We start from the raw sequence: 18,604 nt of genomic DNA, 5'->3' as shown, positions 1-18,604 counted from the left end.
AGAAGCTCCCTGGGCCCTGCGGATATATTAGTCCTTCTTCCTCTGTTCCCTGTGCGCTTTCGTTGTTCTCACTCCCTGCTGGGCTGTAATTACGTGTTCCCACATCTGTTTACTCTGGTAGTCTGTGCCATCCTCTAGTGCTGGGTCTTTATCCCACTCATTTCTCAGGCCGCATACAGGACCTGATGAGGCAGGAGGTGGTGGAATGTGAGAGGCTTCACAAAGGTGGATGTTTGAGCTGACCGTCCAATAATTTCCTGAGCACCTAATATATCCCAAGAAATAAAACCTCTCCTAACTCTTATTCCTAAGTAAGCCTATGAAATTACTTAGCATGGAGTCTGTACTCTATAACCCCTTGATAAACAGTCGCCGGTATTATTAGGCATAGGGTGAAGGGGAGATGATTCACTGAGCCAGGGATCACAAGAAGGGGTGGGAACATCAGAGGAAGATGATGGATTTGGCTTGGGGGCATTGAGTTGGAGGTGCCTGTGGGACAGGCAGGGAAGACATCTGTCTGGCAGGCATTGATATTCAGCTCAGAGCTCTGGGAAGAGGTGTGGACAGGAGATGTGAATTTGGGAGTCCCTGGCACAGAGATGGTGAAGCCATGGGCGGGGCTAAGACCCTGGGGGTGTGGAGCAAGGTACAGAGAGAGCAGAGAGCTTAAGAGGGATGCCAAAGGACGCCGGCACATTATAGGGAGCAGGGCAAGAGCAGACCATGAAGGATTCTGGAAGAAGCTGCCAGAGAGCTAACAAAGGGTGGACTCATGAAAGCCATGAGAAGTGAGTGGTTAAAAGAGAAGGGACTGGTAAATAGTGCAAATGTTACAGACAGGTCAAGAAAGCAAAGCTTAAATGTATTTGCTTTCTCAGACCAGTACAGGCCAAAAAGTGAGGCAGCAGCTGCCCACAGGACATACCACCAGCCCCAGCAAGGGTGAGGCCAACCTCTAAAGCTCACCATCCGAAGTCCTAGTCGGTCGGTCACGGGCCCTCCAAGCGGAGCCTGAAGGCCCTTGAGAGGCAGTGTGTGTGTGTGTGTGTGTGTGTGTGTGTGTGTGTGTGTGTGTGTTGGGGGGAAGGGGGCGGGGGGGGGGCTGAAGTCCTCTGCACGAGGCCCTGCTCAGTCTCTGAACGGCTCTGAGCCTCAGCCTTATCTGTGAAAGGGGGCGATATCCAAAGTGTAACCAGGGTTGTGTAAAACTGAATGACATCGTTATAAGAGACTCAGTACATAGCGGGCCCTCAACAAAAGTTACTGCCCTTGCTCTTTATTTTAATATGAAAATGTCTATCCCAGATGATGATCCTGAACCAAGAAAAAGTTAAATTCAAGTGAATTCTCCTTTTTTAGGGAACACAAGGAAGGGTATAATATACTTTAGAAAGATTCACAATAGAAGTCACATCTGTCTTATTATTGAAGGTGGTTGGTTTTGATGATGAGATGCCCTGGACATGACCCCCAACCTCCCCTCCGGCCCCATCATTCTGTGCTCCCCCAGAGAGGAGTGGTCATCTGTGGATGGTCTCTCCACTCAGAGGACAGGGGAAGGCTGCCTGGCCAGGCCAAGAAGGCCCGATGACTGGGGAAAGGGAAGAAAGCCGTGCAGAGTGTAGTGGAGGGGCCAGGTGAGGTCCAGTCTAGGAGAGTAAAGCTAAGTCATTCTTAAAATGACTGGTAAAGATTCAGTCACAAACAACATCCACATAAAGTACTAGGTGAGGCACATCCACATATATCGTCTCAGTTGTTACTCTCAGCAACCTTGTGAGGAAGAGAGAATTCTCCCCACCCCAGACACAGAAACGGAGATTCTGCCATATAAAGTGTTTGGCTCAAAGTCATACAGGTGACAGGTGATGGCTCTGGGATTGAAAGTCCCATCTGTGGTCCAGAAGGAGAAGACAGCTGGATTTGAGAAGCTGGGAAGGAAGCAGATGAAGGGAGGGAGCCTTGGGTGATGTGATGTCTGGGTTTTACTCTACTACGTCCAGGTGGTGCAGGCACAAGCACAGGGAGGGGCCGGGTCCTGGCCTCACAGCCACCTACCGTGGCGAGATAGCTCTGCAGAGACCGACCAGACACCTGAGCAGGTGGAGGTGTTTCCTTCTAGCAAAATATTACCTGCAAACTCACCTCAAAATACTGCCATCATCTGCGCTTTGTTACTTAGAGGAGTCACGACAAGGAAGGAGGCAGGACTGGGAGCTGCTGGGCCTGAAGCTGAGCCCCCACTGGTGTCCGTGGTGGCCAGGAAGACAGGAGCAAGCAGCCCACCCGCGAGGTGAACCCACAAGCCCCTGGAGGGGGAAGGGGTCAGACCCCTCTGAGCTTCAGCTTCCTCACCTGGGAAACAGAGATAAGAAAACCTACATCACAGGGGCACATGAAGAGCACCCAGAGCGACCCTGGCTTAGAGCAGGGGCTTCTCTCCCCTCTCCTCTCCTATTTGCCAGATGAGGGGACCCAGAGAGGCTCAGTGACTTGTCCACGGCCACATACACAGTGAGCCGTGATGAAACCAAGACTGGCACTTTGATCCCCTGGCCCACAGGCACTAGGTTACTCTTTCCTCCTGAGTCAGGGTGACGCGTTAGCCACGACACCCAAGCAGTTCTGACCACGGTAATAGCGGTAGAGTCGAGACCTGCCTCACAGTGTCCAACGCCATAGCCACTAGTAGCAGCTGGCTACTGAGTGCTTAAAAATGGCTAGTTCCAAATAGGACACACTGTTAAGTGTAAAAACACACCAGATTTGGAAGATTTTGTATGAAAAACATGGTAAAGACATCTCTTGGTTTTTATATTGATCATATGTTGAAATGATATAGTTCAGATATATTGGGTTAAATAAAATACAGCTTTAAGTTAATGTTACCTATTTCCTTTTACTTTAAGGTGGTTACTAGAAAATATAAAATGGCACATGAGACTCACAGTGTATTACTATTGGAAAAGTACAGGTTTCAAATGCAGGAGGAGCTAGGGCTTCCCTCCTCGGTGCAGAGGGACACTGAGTTGAGTTCTAGACCAGGCAACTCAAGAGGCACTAGGCAGGGAGGGGCATATCCAGAGGGTAAGGGGGTGGGGGGGGCTCAGAAGGAGGACACAGCATTGCACAACTCAAGGACAGCACGGACATCACAGCCCAGCGAGCTATGTCACTGAAGGAGCAGCTGAAGGACATGGACTGAGACTATTTGGAGAGGAGACGTGATCACTGTCTCCAAATAGCAAGGGACAGTCATCAGGCCAAAGGAGCAGACGTCTGCCTCAAAGAGGAGAGCTGGGCTCAGAGGGAGAGCTCCAGGGAAGCAGACTTCTACTCAAGAGCAGGCCAGGACTATCCCCTACAGGGACATGGAGGGTGAGTGGGACCTGGTGGAATTGCCTTTGAAGGGGGCAGCACGGAAGGAGGAAATGTGAGATCACCTCAGTGGAATTGGCCCTCACACCTGGAGCCTCGGGAGCGCTCCGGGCTGGGTGGCTGCCCCAGGTGGGCCAGGACAGAGGGGCTCCCCAAGGTTCCAGCCTAATCATAACACCTCTGCAATAATTGCTCACACTAGTCTCCCCTTATCCATGGTGATAGATTCCAAGAGCCCCAGTGGTTGCCAAACCCTAAATATTCTTTTTACCCTATACACGCATATCTATGATAAAGTTTAATTTATAAATTAGGCCAAGTAAGAAATTAGTAACAATAACTAATAATAATAAAGGAGAACAATTATAACAATATACTGTAAAAAAAGTTATGTGGATGGTTTGGGGACCATTATTAAATAAAATAAGGGTATTTGAACACAAGCACTGTGATACAGCAACAGCCGATCTGGTAACCGATACGGCTAAGTGACGAATGGGTGGGTAGCGTGTACAGTGAGCTACGTGGAGAAAGGGTGGTTCACGTCAGGGCTGCGTGGAGCAGGATGGCACGAGATTTCATCACGCTTCTCAGAACAACATACTATCGACATGAGAAACGTCCAAACCCGGAGAGAATTTTCATAAGAGTTTATCTGAGCCAAACTGATGACACATGCTGGGGAGCAAGAACTCAAATGCTCCTTGGAATAATAGTTTTGCAGCTTCTTTTATGCATTGGGAATTAAGGAGGGAACTAAGGAAGATTGGAGAAAGCAAGGTGGGAATTCCATTACAGGAGAGTTAATGTTCGGTGCTCTCTTGAGGGTTGACTGATACCCCCTTCCTGGGGTATTCTGGCATTTCAAAGACGTGTTAACCTAGATGCTCAAGAACAAGGGGCAGGGCTGGCTTTAAACTTTTCACTAAAGAAGTTATAGGCCTAGGGCATGACTATCCACAGTGACCTGCCTAGTTAGGAATTTATGGTCAGTTCACCCTAGGAGGTTACTTTCCATAGAATCTCTCTCTCTCTTTCTCTCTTTTTTTGTCCACAGCACAATTTAAAATTTACAAATTGTTTATTTCTGGAATTTTCCTCTTAATATTTTTGGACCATGGTTAGGACTGTGGGTAACTGATACCGTGGAAAGCGAAATGGCAGATAAGGGGGTACTACTGTATTGAACGTCTACTATGTGCCAGGAAATTTACAGATATTACCAATCCTCTCACCCACCCTGATGAGGTGGCTACTACTTCCCCCATCAGGTGGGTAGGGAAACTGAGGCTCAGAGAAGCGGACTGGACAAGGAGCCTTGTCGAAGGTTACCCAGCCACAATGAAGCGGGATTTGAACCAGGTCTGGCTGAAAGTAGTGCCCACAGGCATGGGGCAGCTTCCACGGGGAGCCAGAGGGCGAAGGCCAGCAGAAGCCCTGGGGGACTGACTCTTCTTCACGGGAAGCCAGGGCCCCACTGGGCTCTCCAATTAGCAAGAGCAGAGAAATCAGAGGCAGCAACAAGCTCTGCTAATGAGCTGCCACATTAAACAATGAGTCACACTTCCATACGGTGCCGCTCCAGCCCTAACCCGGAACAAACAAGCTGTGAGAAACAGTTTACAAAACAGCGAGGTGTGACTGTCTCCCTGCTGCCACCCGCTGCTGCCACCACCACCACCACCGGCACTGCAGCCACCACCGAGCCCACCGCCCACGGGCAGAACAGGCACAGAGGCAGGCTTGGAAGAGGGGCTCCAGAGCCAGTCCTGGCTTTGGAGCTCAGGGGAGTCCCCTTCTCCAGGATGACCTCAGGACAGGCCCCAAGTTGCAGCTTCCGTTGCCATTCTAGCCATCTCCTGGGACTTAGGGGCTCTTTCATTTGGTCATTCTGTGACCTAGGTCTCAGTTATCTATATTATGGAGATGATAATAATATCAAGCTCATTTTAAAATTGTGATAGCTCAATGTTATCATCGCATAAACTGCCTACCACTGTGCCTGGCACACAGTAGGTATGCAGTAAACCGTGGATCCCTTCCTCCCCCTTCCCCATGGAGGGAATCCAACTTGGAACCAGTCTCATAGAATGCTCCCAATAATAGTGACTACTTTCCATTTCCTGCCTTATATTATATTAATTTGTGCCCCTGGCTTACACTCTTTCTGAACTGTGGGATCCTGTGCACAGGGACTGTCTTACTCATTTCCACATTCCCAGGACCAGCACAGGGAGGCAGCATGGTAAAGAGTCAAGAGCAATAGACTTGGGGACAGATCATGCCTCTGGCAGTTATTAGCTGTGGGATCCTGGGTGGCTATGGCAAGAACCTTCTTGAACCCTACCCTGTGCCAAGACAAGCGCTTCATGTACATTATCTCATTTCATCCAGTGATGGGTATTATCATCCCATCTCAGAGATGAAGAATTAGATTCAAGGAACAGTTAAATAGCATCATGTGGTGGCTTTGCAATGTGTCAACTTGGCTCAGCTGAATTACATTTCCTAGAATTTTCTTTCCTATATGGTTCTGGTTAGAATCTCCAAGTGGTTCTGCTTCTTTAATTGAACCATGACACAGGTTCCATAGTATAAAGTTAATAATGGAGCTGGAATTCAAAATATGTTTGCCTGACACTCAACTCTAGATTTTTCAGCTATGTTACCCTGATAATAGTAGTTAATACTTTATAGTAACTGTATGCCAGTTACATATTAACTCATTTAATACATAACAATTCTATAAGGTAGTTTTTATTATTATCATTCCATTTTTACAGGTGCGGAAACTGAGGCACAGAGAGGTTAAATAATTTGTCCAAGGTCACGCAACTAGTAAATGTTTGACTACACAATCCATCTTTTTATCTGTTACATTATTCTGCCTCTCAACTCTACTATACTACAACTCATTCTCTAAGCCTCATTTTTCCTAATCTGTAAAATGGAGATAATCATACCTAATATATAAGATTATAGTGGTAATTAATAAGAAAATGTAGCTACAGGACTTCTGGGAAGATGAAATAACAGGATGTGGATTTACCCTGTGTTCTGAGCAACTGAAAACCTAGATAAAAATATATTAAACAACAGTTTTCAAATATTGAACATAAAGCATCACAAAAATAGCAGTTCCTGAGAGAGGAAAAACTAATGAGGTGAGCCCTACAATTGCCAGCTTCTGCTTGGAGAGAGTTTCCAGGCTACAGCACAGGGAGCAGGGCCCCAGCTGTCTCTCTGTGTTGAGGAGACAGAGCAGGGAGTCTGGGGAGGCCAAAGCAACTAAAGTTCACAGGGAAAAGAACTTCAGAGAAGAGAGCTTTGCAGAGAGAGAGAGAGAGAGCTTCAAAGATCTGATGAGAGTTCCCCTCCAATCCTTCAACAGAACAATGAGCAGCACTTGTATGTGGGGAAACTACCCAAGTTTGAGGATGGAATATCACAATGGAGCAGAGGAAACAATTTCCAAAGCACACACAATGGTTTGTATCCCTACCAACTAGAGTGTAAAACCTCATAAATCACAGGGCAGCAAGTTGATTCCTTAGAAAGGTATTGTTTCTGTAGTGGGGGGAAAAGGTAATGATCCCCCCTAATGAAGCTGCAAAGTAAATCTCAACAGAATCATACTATTTTACAGCAACTTGACAGCATTCTAAAACACAGCTCATGAATATTTATAGGAATACTAAAATGACTAGCACACAACAAGGTAAACTTCACAATGTGTAGCATCCAACCAGAAACTACCATGCATGAAGAAAATGGGGGGGGGAGGGCAGGTAAATACAACCCATAATGAGGAAAAAAGTTAATCACTAAAAACAGGCCTAAAGATAACCCAGAAGTCAGAATTAGTATACGAGGACATTAAAACATAACAGTATAACTACTTTCATATGCTCAAGAAGCTATAGGAAAGATTGATCATATTGAGTAAAGACTGGTGGGAAAAGGACCGAGTCAAATTTCTAGAAGATGAAAAAAATGCCATGTCTGAAATGAAAAATACACTGGATTGGATTAATAGCAGATTCAATTACACAGAAGAAAGGATTCATAAATTTGAAGACATAGCAATAGAAAGTTTCCAAAAGGAACTATATAGAGGGGAAAAAAATTAATGGACAGATATCAAAGAGCTGCGGTACAACACCAAGAGGCCTAATATATGTGTGATTGGAATATCCAGAGGAGGAGGAGAGCAGAAAAATATTTGGAGAAATAATAGTCAAAACATTTCCAACTTTGATAATAACTATAAACCATGGATTCAATAAGCATTAAGCACAATAAACATTAAACACGAGAAATATGAATAAAAAGGGAAGTTTATTATTACAACTTTAAAACAATAAAGTTGCATAAAAGCAAATGATAAGGAGGAAATCTGAAAAACAGCCAGAGAAAGAGACATATCACATACAAAGAATAAAGAATGACAACAGACTTCTCATTGGAAACAGTTCAAGTCAGAAGACATGGTACAACTTCTTTAAAGTATACAGAATGTAAAAAATAAACAAAAAACCCATCAATCTACAATTCTATACCCAGTGAAAAAATATATTTCAAAATAAAGCCGGAATACTTTTCCCAAAATAAAAAAGCTGAAATAATTCATCACTAGCAGACTTGTACTACAAGAAATGTTATAGTAAGTCTTTGAGACAGAAGAAAATCAGTATCAATTTCCATACTAGATGGAAATCTGTATCTACACAAAAGAATGAAGACTTCTGGAAATGGTAACTATATGGGAAAATATGAAATACTTTTTAAAAAATCTTTAAAGGATAATTTATTGTTTAAAGTAAAAAATAATAACAAATATTCTGGGTTTATAACATATAGAAGTAAAATGTGTGACAATAGCATAAAGGCTGGTGGAGGGAAAAATAGAAGCATATTGTTGTAAGATTCTATTCTGTACATGAAGTGGTATAATACTACTTAAAAATAAATTGGAGCCGTAGCTGGTTTTGCTCAGTGGTTAGAACACTGGCCTGCAGACTGCTGGGTTCAATTCTGGCCAAGGGCATGTACCTTGGTTGCAGGCTCGATCCCTGGCCCCAGTCCAGGGTCAGGGTACGTGTGGAGGCAACCAATCAATCTGTCTCTCTCGAATCTATGTTTTTCTCTCTCTCCCCCTTCCACTCTCTCTGAAAAGCAATGGAAAAAATATCTTTGGGTGAGGATAAATAAATAAATAAATAAATAAATAAATAAATAAACAAACAAATAAATAAAGTTAAAGATGTATACTATAAACACAAAGTAATCACTAAAAAAAATTATAGCTAATTAAGCCAATAAAGGAGATAAAGTGAAATCATCGTCCCCTCGGTATAGTAGAAAAAACTGAGGCATAGAGAGGTTAAGCAACCTTCCCAAGTTCACACAGCTGACAAGTGATAGAGGTGGTATTGGAACCCAGGTTGGTCTGATTCCAGCCCTAAGGTAGAAGGGACACTCAGGACCTGGTGACTGACTGAAAATGGTGGTGATGGGGGTGGGGACGTGGACAGTGACAGGTTTTGAGCCCAAGTGCCCGACATACATGGTAGTGCGACAGGCTTCCAAGATCTGGGGTGGGCTTGAGGCCTGGGAGGCAATGTAACATAAGTACGTGAGACTTGAAGCCAAAACCTAGGTTAAACCCCAGCACTGCTTCTACACGTGGCTTGTGCGAATGCCTTTGCCTTTTGGAACTTCAGTTTCCTCCTGCAAACAATGTATTTCTCTCAAAAAAATAAAATGACAGGAATAATAGTATTTTGGGGAAATTTTCAGTAATTATAGCTACCGCTGCCATTACAGTCATGAGGAGGGGTGGGAGGTGATGTGCTCTTTGACCTCCAGACATGCTGTCCCCAGAAGCTCTTCCCCCGAGTGCCCCTTATTGTGATGATTCTCCTGTGCCTCGGGGCCCAGGCCCACTCCTCCTGGAAACCCTCCCCACTGCTGTTGCTCAGGGCTCTTTAGAATCTGAGTACAGAAGTTTCCCCTTTTCCATGGGGTATCCATTCCTGAAACCACAGACAGTACTGAACTCTATATATACTATATTTTTTCTATTCATACTTATGATAAAGTTTACTTTATAAATTAGGCACAGTAAGAGATTAACAACAACAATAATAAAATAGAATAATTATAACAATATACTACAATAAATGTTATGTAAATGTGGTCTCTCTCATTAACATCTTACTGGACTGTACTCGCCTTTTCACTTAAAGAAAACACTTTACATCTTCTCTTTGGCATATCTGAATTGCCCACATCACTACTCATGCACTTCGGGGCCATTATGAAGCAAAATAAGAATGACTTGAACACAAGCACTGCGATACGGCAACAGTTGATCCGATAACCCAGGTGGCTGCTGGGTGACTAATGGGTGGGGAGTGTACGCAGTGTGGATACACTAGAGAAAGGGACGATTCACGTCTCAGGTGGGCAGAGTGGGGCGGCGAGAGATTTCATCACGCTACAAAGAACGGTGCATAATTTAAAACGTATGAATTGCTTATTTCTGGAATTTTCCATTTAATCTCTTTGGACAGTGGTTGACCACAGGTAACTGAAGCCGGGGAAAGCAAAACTGTGATAAGGGCGGATGACTGTAACTAACTGTCCTGCCCACACGGGGTAGTTGCCGCAGGGGACAGGAAGGTCTCAATTCATGTCCATGGTCTCCTTCCCTCCCTTCCTTCCTTGTCACTCATAGAAATCTGCGGCACCTTTGCCACCTGGCCACTGCAACGTGATCGCCTGGGCGGCAAGAGACCCTAATCCTCACTTCTAAGCACCTTCATTTACTAAAACCCAGCAACGACTGGAGTGAGGTAAAGCAACGGGTGTCAGAGGTGGGCCTCTAAGACCTTGGATGGGGCGCAGCAGTCACACTCCCTCAAGTCTGATGACCCCACGAGCCCTCCAGCCGTTGCTTCCTTCATCTCTGGGGCCTGGCTCCTGGCCCAAGGTGGCGGTGGTATCATTTCCTCCCTGTGAGATTTATAGAGGGCTGGATGGCTGTCGAGACACCTCCTAGGGTCTGCCTGGCCCTCTGCTGAGGAATAGGAACTGATTAAACACCTACAGAGTGCTGGGCCCTCTACTAAGCACAGCCAGCGAAAGAACCAGGCTGCCCCGGGCCTCTGAAGGGAAACAGCCCATCCTGGGGGCTGGGGGCTGGGGGCTGGGGGCTGGGGGCTGGGGCAGGGCAGGGAGGTGGCCTGGGAACCCAGGGAACAGCCTGCTCCCTCCTCCTGCGGGCCCCCATACGGTGAGGGGTTAAGAGGTTGCTCCCTAGCCTGAGGCCTGGTTCAGGCCCGCCTTGGGGTGGCACTCGGGATGGGGGTGCGGGAATACTCTGCCGGGGGCTTCTGAACAGCAGCCTCCTGAACACCTGCCCTTCTCTGCCCTGTCTCTCTCACCCTTTCACGTGCTGTCACACTTATTAAATGAGATAATCAGAGTAAAGCACTTAGCATCCTGCCTGGCTAACAGGGAGCACTTGATAGATGTGAGCGTGTAGTCCTGCCCCTCTCTCCACACACTGTCACACACGGTCTGTCTTGCACACGCCTCGTACGTCAGCACTTTCAGCAGCTCTCTGACACCGGCATACCATTTGCTCACGGATACATCTCTCATCCTTCAGCTCACACACACACATGCACGCGCACTCACAGAGGCACCCTCATCACACCCATGCACAGCCTCCTACCCTACCCCAATTTTCTCTGTGCTGAACTCCCCCGTCTGGCTCCTGGGCAGGGGCTGAGAGGCCCAGTGGTAAGGGCAGGGGGGGTGAGGAGATGCTGACTTCCCATAACCCGGTCCCATCACAGAGGCCGGGAGAAGGGGACCTGAGACTGGCGGGTGGCATGGGAGAGGAAGCGGGCCATGAGAGGGGTGTGCCAGGCTTACTAATCTGTTCCCAGGGAAGGTGAGAAGTCTGGAGCCCGAGACCAGCCTCTGAAGGAGACACTGAGGTGGGAAGCAGAGGAGTGCAGAGAGGCACACGGAATCTGCAAGACCAAGCCAAGCTGGGAGCAGAAGGCTTGGAAAGGCCATCTCTGCACCACAGGACCTTTCCCACCTCGGGTCAGAGCCAGGACCCTGAGCCTGAAGGCCTCAAGGCTGACAAGGGCCTGGGCTGGTGGTTGCAGAGGATCAAGGACTTTGCCCTCTCCCCATCTCCACCCCCAGCGTCATGTGCAAGAGCCGTGACCCCTGGACAGAATAAGGGACAGACAGGCCTGGCAGACAGGCCACAGGGAAACCAACAGGAACTGTGGCCTGGGCATCATAAGAGCAGGGAGACGAGGGGCTGAGCTCTGGGCTGCAACACACCCTCAGCACACTCAACAGAGACTCCCTACACAGACATACAGACACACGGCACAGAGACATAACCCAGGCTCGGCAGATGCAACCCAAGGACATGCAGAAACACACTCAGCCTCACAGCAGACACCTCTCCCCTAGCTCACATACCCAATACACATACTACACTCTCACACGGCAAAAGCAGCGCACGGAGCACCTCAAGATACACTGAACCCCACCCCCAGCCAAAGCCCAACACAGCCAGCAGAGAGATTCCTTTTTCTCCTGCCTACACCAATGATCTGAAAACAGGCACACACTCGGTAGGATGCAAATGTATAGACACAGATACACATGATCTTAGGGACACACACACACAGGGAGACACACACACACACACACACACGTGCACATACCCAGGCCTGTGGACACTGCTCCCCACACTCAGATAGTCCCAAGATTCTTCCTTTTCTCCCCAGTGCCTTCCCTGGTCTCTATTTCCATCCTGTGTGTCTCTTCAAAATTTATTAGGCCAGAACCTTCTAGTCCTTATCTTCCCCACTCCTGGCCCCCTGTCCTCACGGAGAATTCATGCACGTGCACACATATCGCATGGTGGTCAAGGGATGCCCTGGGGAGCAGACTCAGGTCAGAGGGCGTTCCCCTGTCACTCTGAGCCTCTGGAAGCCTGAGGGTATGGATTTCAGCAGGGTGACCACCCCCACCCAGGACTTGGCCTCCTGGTTCCTGGTTCGGACCCACTAGAAACCCCTCCCCTCATCGCTCCCACTGGTTCTGCTACTGAGTTGCAGTCCAGAACGCACTGTGTTCTCCCTGCACCTTTGTCTCCTGCACATGCAGGTCCCTCTGCCTAGAATGCTCTCTCTGCTCCAGCTCAGTGGGCCTCATACTTCTGAATGTCATGAACCAGTTAAAAACTCACAAGAAAGTTTGGGGAATGACAGAAGGTTGCCAAGTTTTCCTTTTGTTAGTAAGGATATTTAAAATATGACTACCATCCTCTATCCACCATCATTTCATAAAAAGAACACTTTAACACCAACAAAGTAGGAAGGACATAGTCTCAGGATAAAGGGTAATGCTTTACATTGAACATATTTAGCTCTACATAAAGCCCATTGCATCGTCCTTGTTTTTCTCATTTCGCCCACAAGCCACAGAAAACATCACAGCTCAGTGTTTGGAACCACTGAGTCCTCGGCTCACACGGCACCTCCTCCTGGAAGCCTGGCCCAGCCCCTGACACCCTCACCCACTCACTTCCCATCCATCGCGCTCCGTATGTACAGCCACAATCCGGATTGTTTACTGAAGGCCTACTCAGGGAAGTACTCCCAGGTGCTTAACACGGATTATCTCATTTTATACTCATAACCCTGAAAGGTGAACATTTTACAGATGAGAAACCGCTTAGTGTCTTCCCCCGCAATCCTATACCTCCTGCTGGAGGCACTGACAGAAGGTAGCAGCATGGGGTGGTGGAAAGAGCTCCAAAAACAGGTCTGGCTGCAAATCCAGGCTCTCCGCTTACTGGTTACAGGATTGGAGCAAGTCACTTCATCCATCCAAGTCTCAGTTCTGTCATCCACGTGATAGAACAGTAACACCTACTTCACAACGTTGCCCTGAGGGAGTGCACGTGAAGCTCCTGCTACAGTGCCTGGCACACAGAAGACACTGGACAGTGTGAGTTACTCCCCGCCCATGTCATCCAGTCCCCCTCCCTGATGCCCATGACTTTCTCTAAACCTCATTCTCTCAATTGTCCTCTCACCCTTCTCTCCAGGCTCCTGTGTTAGGCCCAACTGCTTTCTTCCCTCTAAAAGTGGGGGGTGCTCCAGGAGCAGTCTTTGCCCCTTTGTCTTTAATCTACATGCCTTTGCTAGGTGACCTCAGCCTGACCCGTGGCTTTCTATATCATCTGTACTGACTCTAGAATTCAGATCTCCAGTCCTGCTCTCTCCCCAGAACTCCAAACCTACATATTCCACTGCCTGCTTAACACCTCCCCGTGTAGACCTCATGGGTCCCTCGGACTTGATACACATAAGACAGAGAATTGGTTCTTCTCACCCTGATCTGTTCTTCACCAATTTCCCCGCGTCAGTGAGTCACACCATTACTACCCAGTTGCTCAAGCCAGTGTCACATTCGATTCTTCTCTTTCTCTCACCCCTCACCTACATGCATCAGCAAATCTCACTGCTTCTGTCTCCAAAATACACCCCAAACCCTTCATTTCTCTTTGTCTTGATTACTGTCACCAGAGCCTACGTTCCCATCACCTTTCACCTGGTTCATGCCATATACATCCTGACTGGTCTTTCTCTGCACCTGTTTTTACTCCTCTAAAAGACTAATTTTAAAGTATGTCTTTATCAGATTATAAGGTGAGCCCTTCAACTTGGTTCTTTTTCAAAATTGTCTTGGCTATTCTAATTCCTTTGCATGTTCCCATATATTTTAGAATGAATTTGTTACACACACACACTTTCTGGTGTTTTGATTGAGATTGCTTTGACCTTCCATATCAGTTTAGGCGTAACAGACATCTTAACAATATTCAGTTTTCCAATCCATGAATATAGTCTATCAGTACATTTATTTAGATCGTCTTTATTGCAATGCTGCTTTATAGTGTTGACTATAGAGGTCTTGCATGTCTTTTTCTAAATCTATTTCTAAATATTTTATGCTATTATAAATACATTTTTTCAAATTTCCCCTTTCTAATTGCTTACTGCTCATATACAGAAATACAATTGATCTTTGTATATTTACTTTGTATCCTGCAAATATGTAAAATTCTCTTATTAGTTCTGAGGATCCCTTAGGGTATACAAATAAAAGCACTTTTGCTTTTTCCTTTCCAGTCTTTATACCTTTTATTTCCTTTTCTTGCCTATTGCACTGGCTAGGATTTCCAGTACAATGCTGAATAGAAGTGATGAGAGCAAGCATCTTTGCCTTGCTCCTGATGAGAAAAGCGTTCATTCTTTCACTATTAAGTATGGTGTTAACTGTAATTTTCCCATAGATGTCTTTTATCAGGCTGAGAATGTTCCCTTCTATTCCTAGTTTCCTGAGAGATTTTTTGTTTTTTGTTTTTAAAATATAAATGAGTGTCGAATTTTGTCAAATGCTCTTTTTTTCCTCCCATCTATTGAAATGATCTTATGGCTTTTCTTCTTTATTCTGTTGATGTGGTGAATTGAATCGACTGTTTTTTTCTATGTTAAATTTGCATTCCTAGAATAAACCCCACTTTGCAATAATGTATTCTCTTATTTGTATATTTCTAGAACTTGACTTGATAATATTTTGTTAAGGGTTTTTGCATCTTTGTTCATGAGTGACATCAAGCTATAATTTTCTTCTCTTATAAATGTCTTTGTCAGGTTTTGGCATCAGAGGTGTGTTAAAGATTGGTGCAAATTCTTGGCTACTTTCCCATTGAGAGGTAGAGTCTAATTCTCTTCTCTTGAATCTGGGCTGCCTTAATGACTTGCTTGACCAATAGATGTGCCCTTCCAAAGCTAGATTATGAGATGTTCTGCAGCTTCTTCTCAGGCCACTTGGAATGCTCCCACTTTCCCTGGCTGCCATATGGGAAATCCAACCAGTTTGAGGCCACCATGCTATGAAGGAACCTAAGCTAACCAAGAGGTCATGTGGAGACGGACTAGTTGTTACAGTTGCCAGATATTTGAGTCACCAGCTGAGGCCCCAGACATTGTGGAACATAGAGAAGTAAGCCATCCCCAGTGTGGTCTGTCCAAAATCCTACCCCTAGAATCATAAAATATAATAAGAAATTATCGTTTTAAGCTACTACCTTTTGGAATAGTTGTACAGAACTAAATACTAGCAGAAAGATTATGCTGGGCTCATAAAATTAGTTGGGGTATGTTCCCTTGTTTTCTAGTTTCTGAAAAATTTTGTGTAAGATTGGCATTATTTATTCCTTAAATATTTAATAGAATTTACCAGTGAAGCCATTTGGGTGGGAAATTTTTACATTATAAATTCAATTTTTTAAATAGATAGTTATCCAGATTTTCCATTTTTTCTTATAGAATTATCTTTTAAAATGTCAATATATTATATCCCTCCCCTCATGAAAACCCCCAATGGCTTCCTCTTGCACTAAGAATAAAATCCAAAGTCCCTCCCATAATCTATAAAGCTATTTCTGATCTGGCTCCTGCCTGCTTTTCAGATCTCACCAGGAGCCACATTCCTGATAAATTTAATGTCATTTAGATTTTCAGCTGAGGTATCACATTCAGAGAGGGTTATTTTATTTTTTATTTTTTCTACCAACAAGTCAAAATAGCCTTTTCAATGGGTCTATATCATATTATCCATTTTAAAATGTTGTAGCATTTATTGCTAGCTGACATTAAATTTATCCTTAGTTTACTCACTTATTATGGCTACCTGGTCACCACACCTTCCTGGATTTTCAGGTCCCTGTGGCAGTGACCTTATTGGTCTTATTTATAGTTGTGTCCCTAGACACAAGAACACCTTGTCATATAGGGTGGTAAATAGATATTTACTAAATTGTTGACATATTGCCCTGGGACCCCCAGCCCTGACCTGGGTGTATGTGTTGAGAAAATGCTGGAGAAGAGAGGTAGAAGAGTCTTGGCCTCTTACTTTGATTGGTCCCAGAGTGGTCAGCATTAGGTACAAGAACAGGCAGTTTAGGTACAAGAACAGGCAGTTTCCAGTGGCCACACCTACCCACAGGTTTTGTTTCTTTTTTCATATGGGGATCTGATTCCATCCAGGCTGGCTTCCACTTCCATCAGCAGCAGCTGGGAGGGAGCTTACAGGCCATTTAGGAGAAGTAATACAAGTGCAGCAATTAAGAGCAAAGTCAAGGCTACTAGTTCTAGTTCAAAAGCCTCTCAGTCTGTGTCTTTGAAAAATCGCTTCCTCCCTCTGGTTCTCGCCTGACCCACTGTAAGTGTTCCTTCCTTCTTGATTAAAGGTCCATTTCATGCCTACATTTCAACGACTCTATCTTACCCCCACGCCCTTGTTAGAAATGAGGAAACTGAGACACAGAGAGGCTAAGTGACTCCACCAGTGTCACACAGTAAGTTACCGAGAGTCCTGGAGCTCAGAGCTTTTCCCCTCGATTTCTGATCCCACCAACAAGGGCATCAGTTTCAGAGATTAACAGCTGCAATTGATGGCATCAAGTCGGCTGCCCCGGCAGCTCTCCGAAGTGCATCTCCAATTCAGGTTTATCTTCATTAAGCAAGTAATTCATTACCGGGCGGTAAGCATTCACATCAGAGTGAGAATATTAAAAAAGTAATTATATTTTTCACAGTGCAGCTTTCTGGGTAAATTGTATGCAAATTGCTGTCTAAATCAGGTTGGCGGATCCCATGCTGGTCTTGGCACCATTTGAGCGGATATTTTGGAGGCTTGACTAGTCATCCTCCACTCTCCTCAATGAATGTCCAGCATTCAGTCAAGGAAGGCTCAAAAATAGTAGCCATAACTATTATTCCTTAACTCCACCGAGCCTCAGTTTCCTCATCTATAAAATGAGGTTCCTACTTGGACTAAATAAGGGAATGGAGAGGACTCCCCAGCCCCAGTACCTGCCTGGCATGGGCCTGGGAGGCATGTGACTTCAGGAAACAGCAAGACAGATTTAGGGAGGACCACAGGGCTATATCAATGAGGCACTGACACCCAATGGCCTAGAGGCAGGGTGGGGTCAGCTGCTGGGGTGGGTCGAGGGGGCCCTGGAGAGGGATCAGGGGGCCTGGCTTCCTTCTCACCTCTGGGCTATATTTTGCACCCACCATAATTAAGCCCTGAGTAATGATCACCCAGCAGGTGCACATAACTGCCCAGATTTGCACTTACCTCTGAACTCTGGGAGCGAAAAGGCCCCTGCTGAAACGGGATTTGAAGAGCAAACCCATCAATTCTCTTAGTTTCCAGATGAGAAAAAGAAGCCCAGAGAAGGTTGTGAATGACCCAAGGTCACATATCAGGTAAGTGATGGAGTAAGGACCAGAATCCCAGGCCAGGGTAGCTTCCATGCACATTGTCAACACCCATCTGTCAAATGGGGCACTTTAATAAGGCCTGAGATGGAAACTGAAGTGCGATTTGCACATTTGGTGTCATCAGCTTTATCTCAGAGTTGGGATATAATCCTGGGATTCGATCTACTTCCTGTCTGAACCTCAGTTTCTAGTTTGTCAAATGAGCCCATTGGAAGAGATATCTCTATGGACTCCTCCCATGAGACTTAGTACAGAGGATTTTTAATGACATCCTTTCCCTTCCCCTTGGGCACAAACTCTAAGAGAAGCCCTGGGACTTCCCAGGGACCTCAAGGCAGAGGCAGTTGGGCCTGCCCGAGGGGATCTTTGTACCAGTTTCCAGCCTACCCTGCCCACACACTGGGAACCAGCTGGCAGTGAAGGTTTAGGAAGATGCATAGTGCCCCTTGTGATGGGGTCCACCTGCTACAGAGCCCTTGAAGCCCAGAGCCCCAGGCCATAGGACTAAGGCTACCCCAGAGACAGTCTCAAATAGGACCACATAATCCCAGCAAATGTGGCTACAGTGTGGCACAGAGCTATGTTGGGGGCAGGGCTATGCCTGGAGCTATATTCATAAGCACACAGCTGCATCCAGACACACACTCAGGCTGGCACACACAGCTACACGCACGGGAGGCGCAGACAGAACAGACACCCACACCAGCCTGGACAGATACAATTACACCTGGGAACACCTTCACACAGGGATACCCAACAATACCGGGCCACAACTAAGCCCTGGAGAGTGGCCAGCCAGCAGGGCGCACCTAGGC

The sequence above is a fragment of the Miniopterus natalensis genome, chromosome 9, assembly GCF_054644295.1.
Source record: "Miniopterus natalensis isolate mMinNat1 chromosome 9, mMinNat1.hap1, whole genome shotgun sequence".
Taxonomy (NCBI): Eukaryota; Metazoa; Chordata; class Mammalia; order Chiroptera; family Miniopteridae; genus Miniopterus; species Miniopterus natalensis.
The sequence above is the reverse complement of the archived record's forward strand: the minus strand, read 5'-3'. Positions refer to the sequence as shown.